Genomic DNA, 11872 nt, shown 5'->3' on the forward strand with positions numbered 1-11872 from the left:
TTCTAGTATAACATATGTATATTTACATGTTGTTTACGGTACGAATATTTCAACTAAGACTGCATTATTCCTTAGGTACCATTAAGTGACATCGTAGGCAAGCAACAAAAAAAAAATTACGAAGTCATAGGTGTTCCTTAAGGAGACTCAGAGAGAAAAAAAAAGTGTAAGCAATTTCAACTTCGCGAAAGGAAAAACCGGCCAAGTGTGAGTGGGGCCACGTGCAGTGTAGAGTTCTGTATTTGCACGTCACTTTAAAAGTTGGTCGACTTTCAGTTACTTGTTAACTTGTAAAGCCTACTTACTACTGTGATAGTTTTCCTTTTGACTTCGTTAAATATAATATATTATTATTATATTATACTGCAATATCCAAAGTGATTAAAATGTATAATATTGTACATATTATACCCATGCCAAAATACAGCTTTCTAGTACTAAGAGTCTCTGAGCTAAGCTGCGGACGTACAGACAGATAGACCGACAGACATGACCAAACTATAAGGGTTCCTTGTTGACTGCGGAACCCTAAAAACGCTAACGTTAAAACGATTAAACGGCCCGGAACGATTTTTCAATTTTTTCCGCCGGTCGCGCGTAGGAAAAGCTTTTATGGTATTTAATGATGGCTTTATAGTTGATTCGTGTGCGGAATTCATAATTTGTAATTAAAACCCGAACAAAACGCCCGGGTCTCGAGGCTCGCTCGTCCGTCCTGCATGCAAAAATCTTTGAAGGAGACTCGCGCATTAGGAATTTATGGCTTGTTGCCACAATTCTTCACGAAAACAAGACGTTTACGACGCTATTTTGCTATGGAAATCGTTTCTTTTTAACCCCCGACCCAAAAAGAGGGGTGTTATAAGTTTGACGTGTGTATCTGTGTATCTGTGTATCTGTGTATCTGTGTATCTGTGTATCTGTGTATCTGTGTATCTGTGTATCTGTGTATCTGTGTATCTGTCTGTGGCCTCGTAGCGCCTAAACGAATGAACCGATTTTAATTTAGTTTTTTTTGTTTGAAAGGTGGCTTGATCGAGAGTGTTCTTAGCTATAATCCAAAAAAATTGGTTCAGCCGTTTGGAAGTTATCAGCTCTTTTCTGGTTTTCTTATTACTTTTATCCCAGGACCACCAGAGGTTACGTATTTTCTGACACAGGAAATATGTACGATTGAGTAGTGTTAGTAAGTACTAAGAAAGCATGCCTAGCCTACGTGCTAGCTTGCTTAGACGGCCAATTTTCAGGTATCTGATAATCAAGGTACATAAAAACATTACTTACCTCACGTAAATTCGCCAAACTGATTTTTACGTATATTTTAGGCAATATCCTTAAAAATATGTCGCCAATACTCCCAGACACTTCCCGCGTCGGCCGTATTGCTTTGCAGACGCTTTAAAGCTCCCAAAATAAGTAATTACTTAACTGCACGTAAATTCTGATGCTCCATTTTTATATATGTCCACCAGACAACTATTTTAAAACCTTTTACAAGAAGACAGACCGATCCAGAGGGCCAATCATCCCCTAAATTCAATTTTAATGCCTCTGTGGGTTTGAGCGCGAGGGCATCATTATCTACGCGCATGAGACTGAGTAAGACATGTATTAGGATATATTGACTTCTCTCTCACTCTCTTATAGTTTACTTATGTCAATTAATTATTAATATTAAAAAAAAATCTGTTAAAATTAAAAAAATTGGAGAATTTACGTGAGGTAAGTAATGTTTTTATGTACCTTGATTACCTGATACCTGAAAATTGGCCATCTAAGCAAGCTAGCAGGTCTGTAGGCATGCATTCTTAGTACATAGTAACACTACTCAATCGTCCACATTTCGTTCGTCAGAAAATACGTGACAGCTGGTGGCCCTGGGATCTTTCACTATTGTAACAGAGGTTCATAATATTTTGTCAATTGGCAAATGTCAAGTTGTCAAGATGGACGTTGCCTAGATACATAATTTATTTGAAAATAATGTTTTGGAAAACTCCGATACTTTGGATCGTAGGCGCGGAGTTTCTAATTTATAAAATTTTATAATCACAGTTAAACGAGAAAACATCAATTCAATTATAATATCCAACAGTCAACCAAAGGCCACGAACAATCAACCCAAACCCAAACCATAGTCAAACTATTTTTAGGGTTCAGTAGGTATCTGTAGAAAAAAAAAGATGTTGTAGGTAGCCTCGACTGTTGTAGTCGCGTAGGTGTGCTTGGCACCATTAAATATCGTAGGAGGCGATGACCCTCCGCGCGGCTGAGGTTCCCGCATCGTAGTCGCTTTGTCGCGCAGGTTTGGATGATGCATTAGGCGCACCTTCTTTTTATTTTATCTGCTTGAACTCAGCTTATTTACTTTGACAAAATACGTTTAAAATTCATCATCATCAGGATCAACCCATCGCCGGCTCACTACTGAGCACAAGTCTCCTCTCAGAATGGAAAGCTACCACTCTGGCCAAGCACGTATTGGCACACCTCACGCACCTTTGAGGGAGCATTATGGCCAACTCTCAAGCATGCAGGTTTCCTGACGGTGTTTTCCTTCACCACTTCGTTGTCTGTCTGTGTGTCATCTTTCAAGAGAATCAAAACTTATAAATTGGGTACTTCCCGTTTACGTAGAATCATGAAAGGCAGGTAGCAATATCTTATAGCCCAAGCACTCTACTCCTGTGGCCCAAGTAAAGAGAAAAATCCGGCAACTGAATTGTCATTACATAAAAAAAAACTTGTACGGAACTCTTCATGTGTGAGGCAGACTCGCACTTGACCGGTTTTTGAAAGTTATGTCAAATAAAAATTTGACATGCAATAACAAACAAAATGAAATACAAGCCACTTTATTCCTTATTTCATCGGGTGAAAGTCGATTTCAATTTAATCGTAGGTATATCTTGAAAAGCGAACTATTATACGACTACGTAAAATGGGTACATTTTTAAAGCAACGACATGTTAGAAACAGATATTTCGTTTTGGTCGTGTTAAACTATGTGAGTCATTCAGATAATTCTTGATTTAGTGATGTTCGGTCAAAAATATTTCATGGAACGTATAATTAACATAACATTGATGTTACTTTTGAAGAGATATTAGCTGCCTTATTGGATTTATATTATTATAGAAATTGGGTTTTAGAATGGCACAAATAAACGGTAATTTATGAATAAAGTTTAAAAAGCGTGAAATAAAAATTAAATTAAAAATTTAAAAAACCCCCGACACATAAACCTCTAAAAAGTAAAAAAATAATAGGTAAATATGTATGGGCCCTTTAAGAATAGTATAAATAGTAAAGTTTTATCCAAGCGCTCGTTGCGTCGGGGGACCGCTAAAGACTATTCTTTCCACAACAGATGACTTTCATAGTTTATCATAGGTAGCGGTCCCCTGGCGCAACGAGCGCTTGGATAAAACTTTACTATTTATACTATTCTTAAAGGGCCCATACATATTTACCTATTATTTTTTTACTTTTTAGAGGTTTATGTGTCGGGGGTTTTTTAAATTTTTAATTTAATTTTTATTTACACTTTTTATTAAGGTTACTTTAAGCAAAGAGCCCTTATAGTTCCGTTCAGTTCGTCTGTCGGCTAATCCGTCTATGCATCTGTCCCAGTCATGTCAGTGTGTCAAAGCCATTTTAAAAATAAACAATGGGAGCTTACAGCTCCCAGACTTGAGTAGAGCTGTAAGATTGAACAGCCTATTTGTAATTAAAACCCGAACAAAACACCAACAAGCGTCAACTATTGTTATGTTTAGAAATTACATTTCATGATTTTGCCGACCGAAATTTCAGCCAGCGATTTCTTGTCCCCCAAAAATATTGTTTGTCCCTTATTAAAATTCCATTGAATTATAATATCCTCCGGGGTTGTTCGAGGTATTCGCCGTTGAAGACCTTCGGCATAGATGGGTAGCACAAAACAATGGATAATTAGGGACGTTGTAGTCTAATTACCATACAGATGGATAGCAAATACTTTTGAGAGAGCAATGGCAAGGGCGGCGCATTGTGTCATATTTAAAGTGGAACTGGAAAGGTTTTGACGCTCGTGTCGAGACTGAATGAATACAGTTCAATCGACATTAACATTTTATATTATGAAAGGTTCGTATGGGAAAGCTGTGTCTAAATATATAAATAAAAATTTAAACACCCCCGACAAGTGAAGGTTACAGTAACTAGAAAAGACCGAAAAGACCTGATAACTTTCAAACGGCTGAACTGATTTTCTTGGACTATTCCGCGCCTACGATCCAATGTATCTGAGTTTTCCAAAACATCATTTTCAAATAAATAATTATGTATCTAGGCAACGTCCATCTTGACAGCTTGACATTTGTCAATTGACATAATATTATGAACCTAACGGTTATCTAACCTTCTTTTCTACAAGAAAACTAGAAAAGAGCTGATAACTCTTAAACGGCTGAACGATTTTTTTTGGATTATAGCTAAGAACACTCTCGATCAAGCCACCTTTCAAACAAAAAAAAGTAAATTAAAATCGGTTCATTCGTTTAGGCGCTACGATGCCACAGACAGATACACAGATACACAGATACACAGACACACAGATACACAGACACACAGATACACAGATACACACGTCAAACTTATAACACCCCTCTTTTTGGGTCGGGGGTTAAAAATAGTGCAATCCACAATCTATCGTGCAAACATTCGTTGGTTATTTCCTTATTCCTAACTAGGGCAAAGCAGAATACCATATCCTGAAATCGCTGAGTGAACTGAACCGCACACTTGCTGCTGTATGTTAGCTTGCTTACAAACGAGCGGCACTTGTCGACTGCTGCTGTCGCTTCGTTGTCGCGTCGGCGATCATTATTGTCGCGTTAGCGGCTTTCATCGACATGTTGGCGGCTGTCATCGCAAATCATCAGCTGCAATCAACGCGTTCGATGCTATCATCATATGTCAGAGACTGCCATTGTTGCGCTGGCATCTGCCATCAACACATTGGTGGCTGCCGTCGATGCGCTGCTTGAAGGGCATCTACGGCAGTCACCAACACGTAACGACGACAGCAGTCGACAAAATGCCGTTCGACTGTAAGAACACTAAACATGAAAGACCCACCAGTTAAAAGTGTCGCCAAACTGTCAGATTTCTAAACCGTGATTGTACGGTAACTTTAAATACCTACGAATTATTAAATTACATTTTGGTTATTTTATTTAATAAGACGAATTAATTGTGTTAAGAATACCTTAAATTTTGATCACATTATTAAAACTGACGCTACTATTAATGATGACGAATTAATATTATTATAAATTAATATTATATTTGAAATTCTCATTAAAAGAGCTGAGTCAGTAATATGTGTATGTGGCTCTCGTAATTCTAAGTAATATATTATTTAAACATTTAAAATTAAATCTAAATATATTATAAGAATCAGAAATCTATGTTTAATAAATACTGCACACTGCACCTGCCTATTATTTTGCGCCTGAAATACTTTAGAGCGAAATAACGAAAAAATGTGTTTGCTGATATACATCTAAAATCTAAATACCTACCTGACTACTAAATTTCAATAATATTAAGTTTAATATTTCATGTAAATATAAATACCTAATGTAATATTTTTGATGCTCACATTTTGTTAGATTTTAGCAAGCAACATATTTACTCTAGGGAATAAGCATTAATATATTACTAAGTAATAATACACACACACACAAACAGACAAATTTTTAGATGACGTAGCAGAGATAAACGTATAGTTATAATAGTACGTGACAGATCGAGATGGCAAACGGGGTGAGGATGGTGCCCGGTGAGGGAAAGGGTGACGTGCGGGTGTGCGGGGCTTTCCCCCGCCTCATACCCCGATTGCCATGTCAACCTGTCGTGTACTATATTTTATTTTTAGAGGGGTGTTATAAGTTTGACGTGTGTATCTGTGTATCTGTGTGTCTGTGTATCTGTGTATCTGTGTATCTGTGTATCGGTGTATCTGTGTATCTGTCTGTGGCATCGTAGCGCCTAAACGAATGAACCGATTTTAATTTAGTTTTTTTTTGTTTGAAAGGTGGCTTGATCGAGAGTGTTCAAAGCTATAATCTAAAAAAATTGGTTCAGCTGTTTAAGAGTTATCAGCTCTTTTCTAGTTTTCTTGTAGAAAAGAAGGTTAGATAACCGTTAGGTTCATAATATTATGTCAATAGACAAATGTCAAGCTGTCAAGATGGACGTTGCCTAAATACATAATTATTTATTTGAAAATGATGTTTTGAAAAACTCAAATACTTTGGATCGTCGGGGGTGTAATAAATTTTTAATTTACACTTGTTGATATTTGAGGTAATCAGTTCGACTATAGGTACTATTGGGTACTGAAAGTCGCAATATTAGGTAAGTAGGTAGGTATGACTTGAGGCTAACACTACCTCATCCTAATAAATCATCGATGTATATGGATAGGCCCTTAGAAGAAAAAAAATGCGCTCACAAGTTAAAGAGAATTGGCAAAAGTCTCTTTATCACGCATCAGTCGGCCGCACACGCTTTATCGTATCGCACGTGTTTTTGACTGTCGAAAATGCCGTCATGTGCGGTCAAATCTTGCAAAAACCGTACGGAAATCCATCAAAAAAAAGATGGAATAACATTTCACTTGTAAGTATATCGTTTTCTCATTTAATTTAACGTATAAGCTGGGTATATTTTTAATTTTGCTATGATTAAATATTTGCCGCAAAAATATCGTAAAATTGGAATACAGAAAGAATGGAGTCGTGTTATTTTTTTTGAAGTAAAACTTTTTATTCGCGTATGACAGACTACTTATGATCATGAATATATTTAACTATGATTGTATGTTTGTAAGTATTTAACTACGTATGTTTGTATATAATTAACTGTTTTACTATGTATGTATATTTGTACTAGTAGACTAGCGATGTTTCCGATATTCGCATCCTTTTAGGACGTAAGTATCAGGTTAGAATTTTTTTTATCCAAATCTACCCCGAAGCGGGTAAAATAGGCATTTGAAGTTTGTATGAAAGTCCTATGTTTTTTAATTTAGAGACACGAGAATCGGCAATTAGGTTGTTAATTATAAATAAAAATATATATACAGGGTGGTCAAAAAGTCGTGGATCAAACGCAATAGGGAGATAGAGGAGGTCATTTTCAGCAAAAAAGTTTTCTACAGCATGGCCATATTTAAATTGCCCTAAGAGTTATCAATATTTTTGGGTTTTTTAACAAAATACCAGATTTTCTTACAATTAGACTAATTAAAAAAAAATGAGATAAATAACAATAAAACAAACGATGTTGTGTCATTACTAGATAATGTATCAGTACTACAAACTTTCTACTGAGGCTCTGGCTATCAAATTACAAGAGCAATTAATTTTTTTCCAAAACTTTTAAAGCGTTACCAAAAATTAAGTGTCACTTTAAAAGTGCACTGTGAAAAAAAAATGTACTACGGAAAAGTGATCCTGTATCAGAAAAACTTGCTGATTTAATGCCAATTTAAATGAGGTATAACACATTACTCTTTGTTTCGTAATTCTGGTATTATAATAGTTTTTTCATATCAAGGTGCAAATTTCAGTAGATTAGTTTAATTCAAAATAATTTTGAAGATTATCATGCTGCTAGTTAAACTGCTAGTTTTTTGTACGTTGGAATGCTAGAAACATCACTGTGCTTGTCACACTTAAAATTTGTGAAAAGAACAGAAACTCTTCACTATCACCACGTGCCAGAACTACCCAGAACGACCGTCTTGCAAGTAGTTCATCTTTTCTAGGAAACAAAAGGATAAAGAAACTATGCCTCTCGTTCACACTAATCATCCTTTCTATTTGCATTGTTGGAATAAGGAAGGATGTGAAAGAGAGGCATAGTTTTTTTTATCCTTTTGTTTCCTAGAAAAGAGGGCGTTCTGGGTAGTTCTGGCACGTGGTGGTAGTGAAGAGTTTCTGTTCTTTTCACAAATTTTAAGTGTGACAAGCACAGTGATGTTTCTAACATTCCAACGTACAAAAAACTAGCAGTTTAACTAGCAGCATGATAATCTTCAAAATTATTTTGAAGTAAACTAATCTACTAAAATTTGCACCTTGATATGAAAAAACTATTATAATACCAGAATTACGAAACAAAGAGTAATGTGTTATACCTCATTTAAATTGGCATTAAATCAGCAAGTTTTTCTGATACAGGATCACTTTTCCGTAGTACATTTTTTTTTCACAGTGCGCTTTTAAAGTGACACTTAATTTTTGGTAACGCTTTAAAAGTTTTGGAAAAAAATTAATTGCTCTTGTAATTTGATAGCCAGAGCCTCAATAGAAGGTTTGTAGTGCTGATACATTATCTAGTAATGACACAACATCGTTTGTTTTATTGTTTTTTATCTCATTTTTTTTTAATTAGTCTAATTGTAAGAGAATCTGGTATTTTGTTAAAAAACCCAAAAATATTCATAACTCTTAGGGCAATTTAAATATGGCCATGCTGTAGAGAATTTTTTTGCTGGAAATGACCTCCTCTATCTCCCTATTTCGTTTGATCCACGACTTTTTGACCACCCTGTATATGTCAGAGTATTTTTGAATATCACCATTTAAGGGTGGTCAAATAGGGATGACAGTTGTTGCTGATTTTCTTACCATTCCATTTTTACCATTTGAGGGAAACCTCAATCTCACGGGAAATCAGCAATTCTACGCAAAGTCCCGGGCAACAGCTAGTAAAATCATCGCAAAAACACGCTAGATATTGTGTATTTTTACTTCTGTAATACCTATAAATAAATACATTATATTTTTAAATTTTGTTTTATTTTAATTTAAGTGATTCAATTATGGCAATAGAAATGATTAAAAAAACTGGTCAAGTGCACGCACCGAGGGTTCCGTACTACAGAAGTTTTTTTGGTTATGGTTTATATTATATGGTTATATTATTACATATTATTTGTGAAAATTCTTTGTTAGATTCATTACATGCTCATATCTGCACTAATAATATTTTTAACGCAAAAAAATTTGACGAAATACTGCACAAAACAGCTCCATTCCATCCTTGTTCTTTTTAATAATAGAGAGTTGACGCTCGCGTCAAATTCACTGACGAGTTCAATGACGTAATATTTATTTTTTTATAGGCTCATTTTTGTAAACGGATTTATATGGGAATGACATATCCTTATACATCGATGTAATAAATAGAAGTCTCTGGCTCCTTCTGAAGCTTTTGCGATGGGTATACCTAGCGATAAACTTTAGTATGCACTGTAGTGGGCCGGAGTTTAAAAAAAAAGTGTTGGTAGACCCATAAAAGGAATGATAGATGAGTTGATAATAATTTTATCAACACAATCTCATTCAAATTTATTTCTCAATAATCTGATTAGTCTTCACTCCAATGGTAAGGCAGCTTATATAATACTTTTTCTCTTTTTATTTATCCTCTAATTAAAAAAAAATAACTTACATTTATATCTCTAACAACTTCGCTTGATCGCGCGCAGGAAACGACAGAAAAAAAACTAAGGCGAAATATCGCAAATAGTTTGAACCTTCAAAAGCCGACTAAAATGGAAAAACGCCCAGCACAATTTATCTTCTGTCCGTCCAGATAATATTCATGTAAAAATTTCTAAAGGGATTTCTGTCCCGGCGCGCCGTGAATAAGAATGTGGCATACATTATAATGAAAGTTTCAGGGTTATGTGCCTATTCTATAACATACCCACTAGACGATGCCTGCGACTTCGTCCGCGCGTATTTAGTTTATTAAAAATCCCAAGCCTATACCTATTCGTCGTATACCTAATACGAGAGGCAAGCTATCTATCTCTGTAGGTACAAAGTAGATCTTGAAAATTCCGTGGGACCTCTTTAATTTTCTGGCACAAAAAGTGTGCAAAAAGTAATAATATGTCCATTCCCGGGATGCAAGCTATCTTTGTACTAAATAACTCAAAATTTAAAAAACCCCCGACACAAAAACCTCTATAAGAAAACTAGAAAAGAGCTGATAACTTTCAAACGGCTGAATCGATTTTTTTCGATTATAGCTAAGAACACTCTCGGTCAAGCCACCTTTCAAGCAAAAAAAAAAACTAAATTAAAATCGGTTCATTCGTTTAGGAGCTACGATGCCATAGACAGATACACAGATACACACGTCAAACTTATAACCCTCTTTTTGGGTCGGGGGTTAAAAATTACGTTAAAATCGGCTAAGCAGATGGGCTGTGAAAAGCTAGCCGGTAGGCAGAGATACTTTCGCATTTATAATCCCACTAACATTATAATGGCGCAAGTTTGTGTATATGTATGTGTGTATGTTTGTTACTCATTCACGCAAAAAACTACTAGACGGATTTGGTTGAAAAGAATGGAGGTAGATTATACCATGGATTAACACAGGCTACTTTTTATCCCGGAAAATCAAAGAGTTTCCACGGAATTTTTTAAACCTATAACCACGCGAACGAAGTCGCGGGCATCAGCTAGTAGGTTAGTAAAACTTACCTGCTTCCCCCTCCTTGATAGGTATTCTTCTCTCGAGCGCCAATATTTTGAAGTCAATTTCGAAGTAATTTCACCAAACAAAATCTAAAGCTTCTAGGTATATTATGTTCCAATAAAAACACACACAATACAACGTTCTGTACACAATTACTAATGAAACAAACACAGAAACGTTTGCGGGAAAAATGTAAACACAAGCGAACCAAACTAAAAATTTCGTCAAATCGTCACAAAACCATCGCGTTTTATTGCGAATCCATAAAAACTAAACCCGTATTAATTCAATTTTGTTGAGTGAATTGTTTAGTTTCGTCGGGAGAATTCGTGATGTTTGTTTTTCAACTCAAAACAACATTCAGCAAATAACCTCACCGGGACTGCAGTCAAAACTGTCATTTGTTTGACTCCATTGTTTTGGCGCCTGCGCTTTTTTGAACTGTGTTCTGCGCATGTTTACACTCTAGATGGCCTTTGAATTGTTGGTTCCCCTCGCCTCGTACTATTTTGTGGAGTAGATACTTACTGAAGTAGCTCATTCATTCAGCTTTTTGATAATAATCTATTGCGACTATGCTTTGATAGTATTAGTAATTAGCTAATTGTTTTCATACTTACTAACATACCTAATTCAGAAGGATCTGAATACTCAAACAGCCTTAGCTTAATACTATTTAAGAGCTTTGCCCGGTATCTTTCAATTCAAATACTATTATCTCTGACGCTATCATCGGAAACAGAACTTACAAAACATGTTCTGCGGATTGGAGTCAGAGATCCACTCTCCAATTAGCGGAAAAGTTCTGTGACTGGACTTAGTTCTAACAAGTCAAAAACAAAACTTATGCTGATCAACAGAACTGGTCAACTCTCTAGGAGTGGAGAACTCTCGGACTTGGAGTTTGTCAGCAAGTAGGATAATTTAGAACAAGGGAGGGAGTAAATATGACATTAGAAGACGAATACAAATAGCCAAAGATGCTATGAGTAAATTAACAAGAAATTGTTGAAACAGGAAGATCTCTAACACTACCAAATAGAGACTCATTTATGGTTTCGAGACTATAGAGAAGATTAAAGATCTATCTTTAATCTATTTAAAGATAGATCTTTAATCTTATTCTTAATTGTTATAGAGAACATTAAAGATCTATCTTTAGTCTATTTAAAGATAGATCTTTAATCTTCTCTACCTTCCTTTATGGCTTCGAGGCGTGCACGATTCGAGCTGCAGACAAAAAGGAGCGATGCTTTGGAAACATAGTGTTGGAGAAGTATGCTTTAGATAGGTACGCTGATCCACTAAGAAAGTCAACAAA

At 35.6% G+C, this 11872-nt stretch overlaps 1 protein-coding gene across 1 annotated transcript in view; it reads right to left on the minus strand.

Annotated features, from left to right (window-relative positions):
* The window catches only part of LOC123872265 (putative polypeptide N-acetylgalactosaminyltransferase 9), a 258936-nt gene extending 248005 nt beyond the window's left edge, over positions 1-10931 (minus strand). Inside the window, exon 1 of the mRNA XM_045916434.1 lies at positions 10557-10931. The gene's annotated coding sequence lies outside the window, so the exon portion shown is untranslated. The remainder of the gene's footprint in view (positions 1-10556) is intronic.
* Positions 10932-11872: the final 941 nt, after the last annotated feature.

The sequence above is a fragment of the Maniola jurtina genome, chromosome 15 (genome assembly GCF_905333055.1).
Source record: "Maniola jurtina chromosome 15, ilManJurt1.1, whole genome shotgun sequence".
In the NCBI taxonomy this organism is placed as follows: domain Eukaryota; kingdom Metazoa; phylum Arthropoda; class Insecta; order Lepidoptera; family Nymphalidae; genus Maniola; species Maniola jurtina.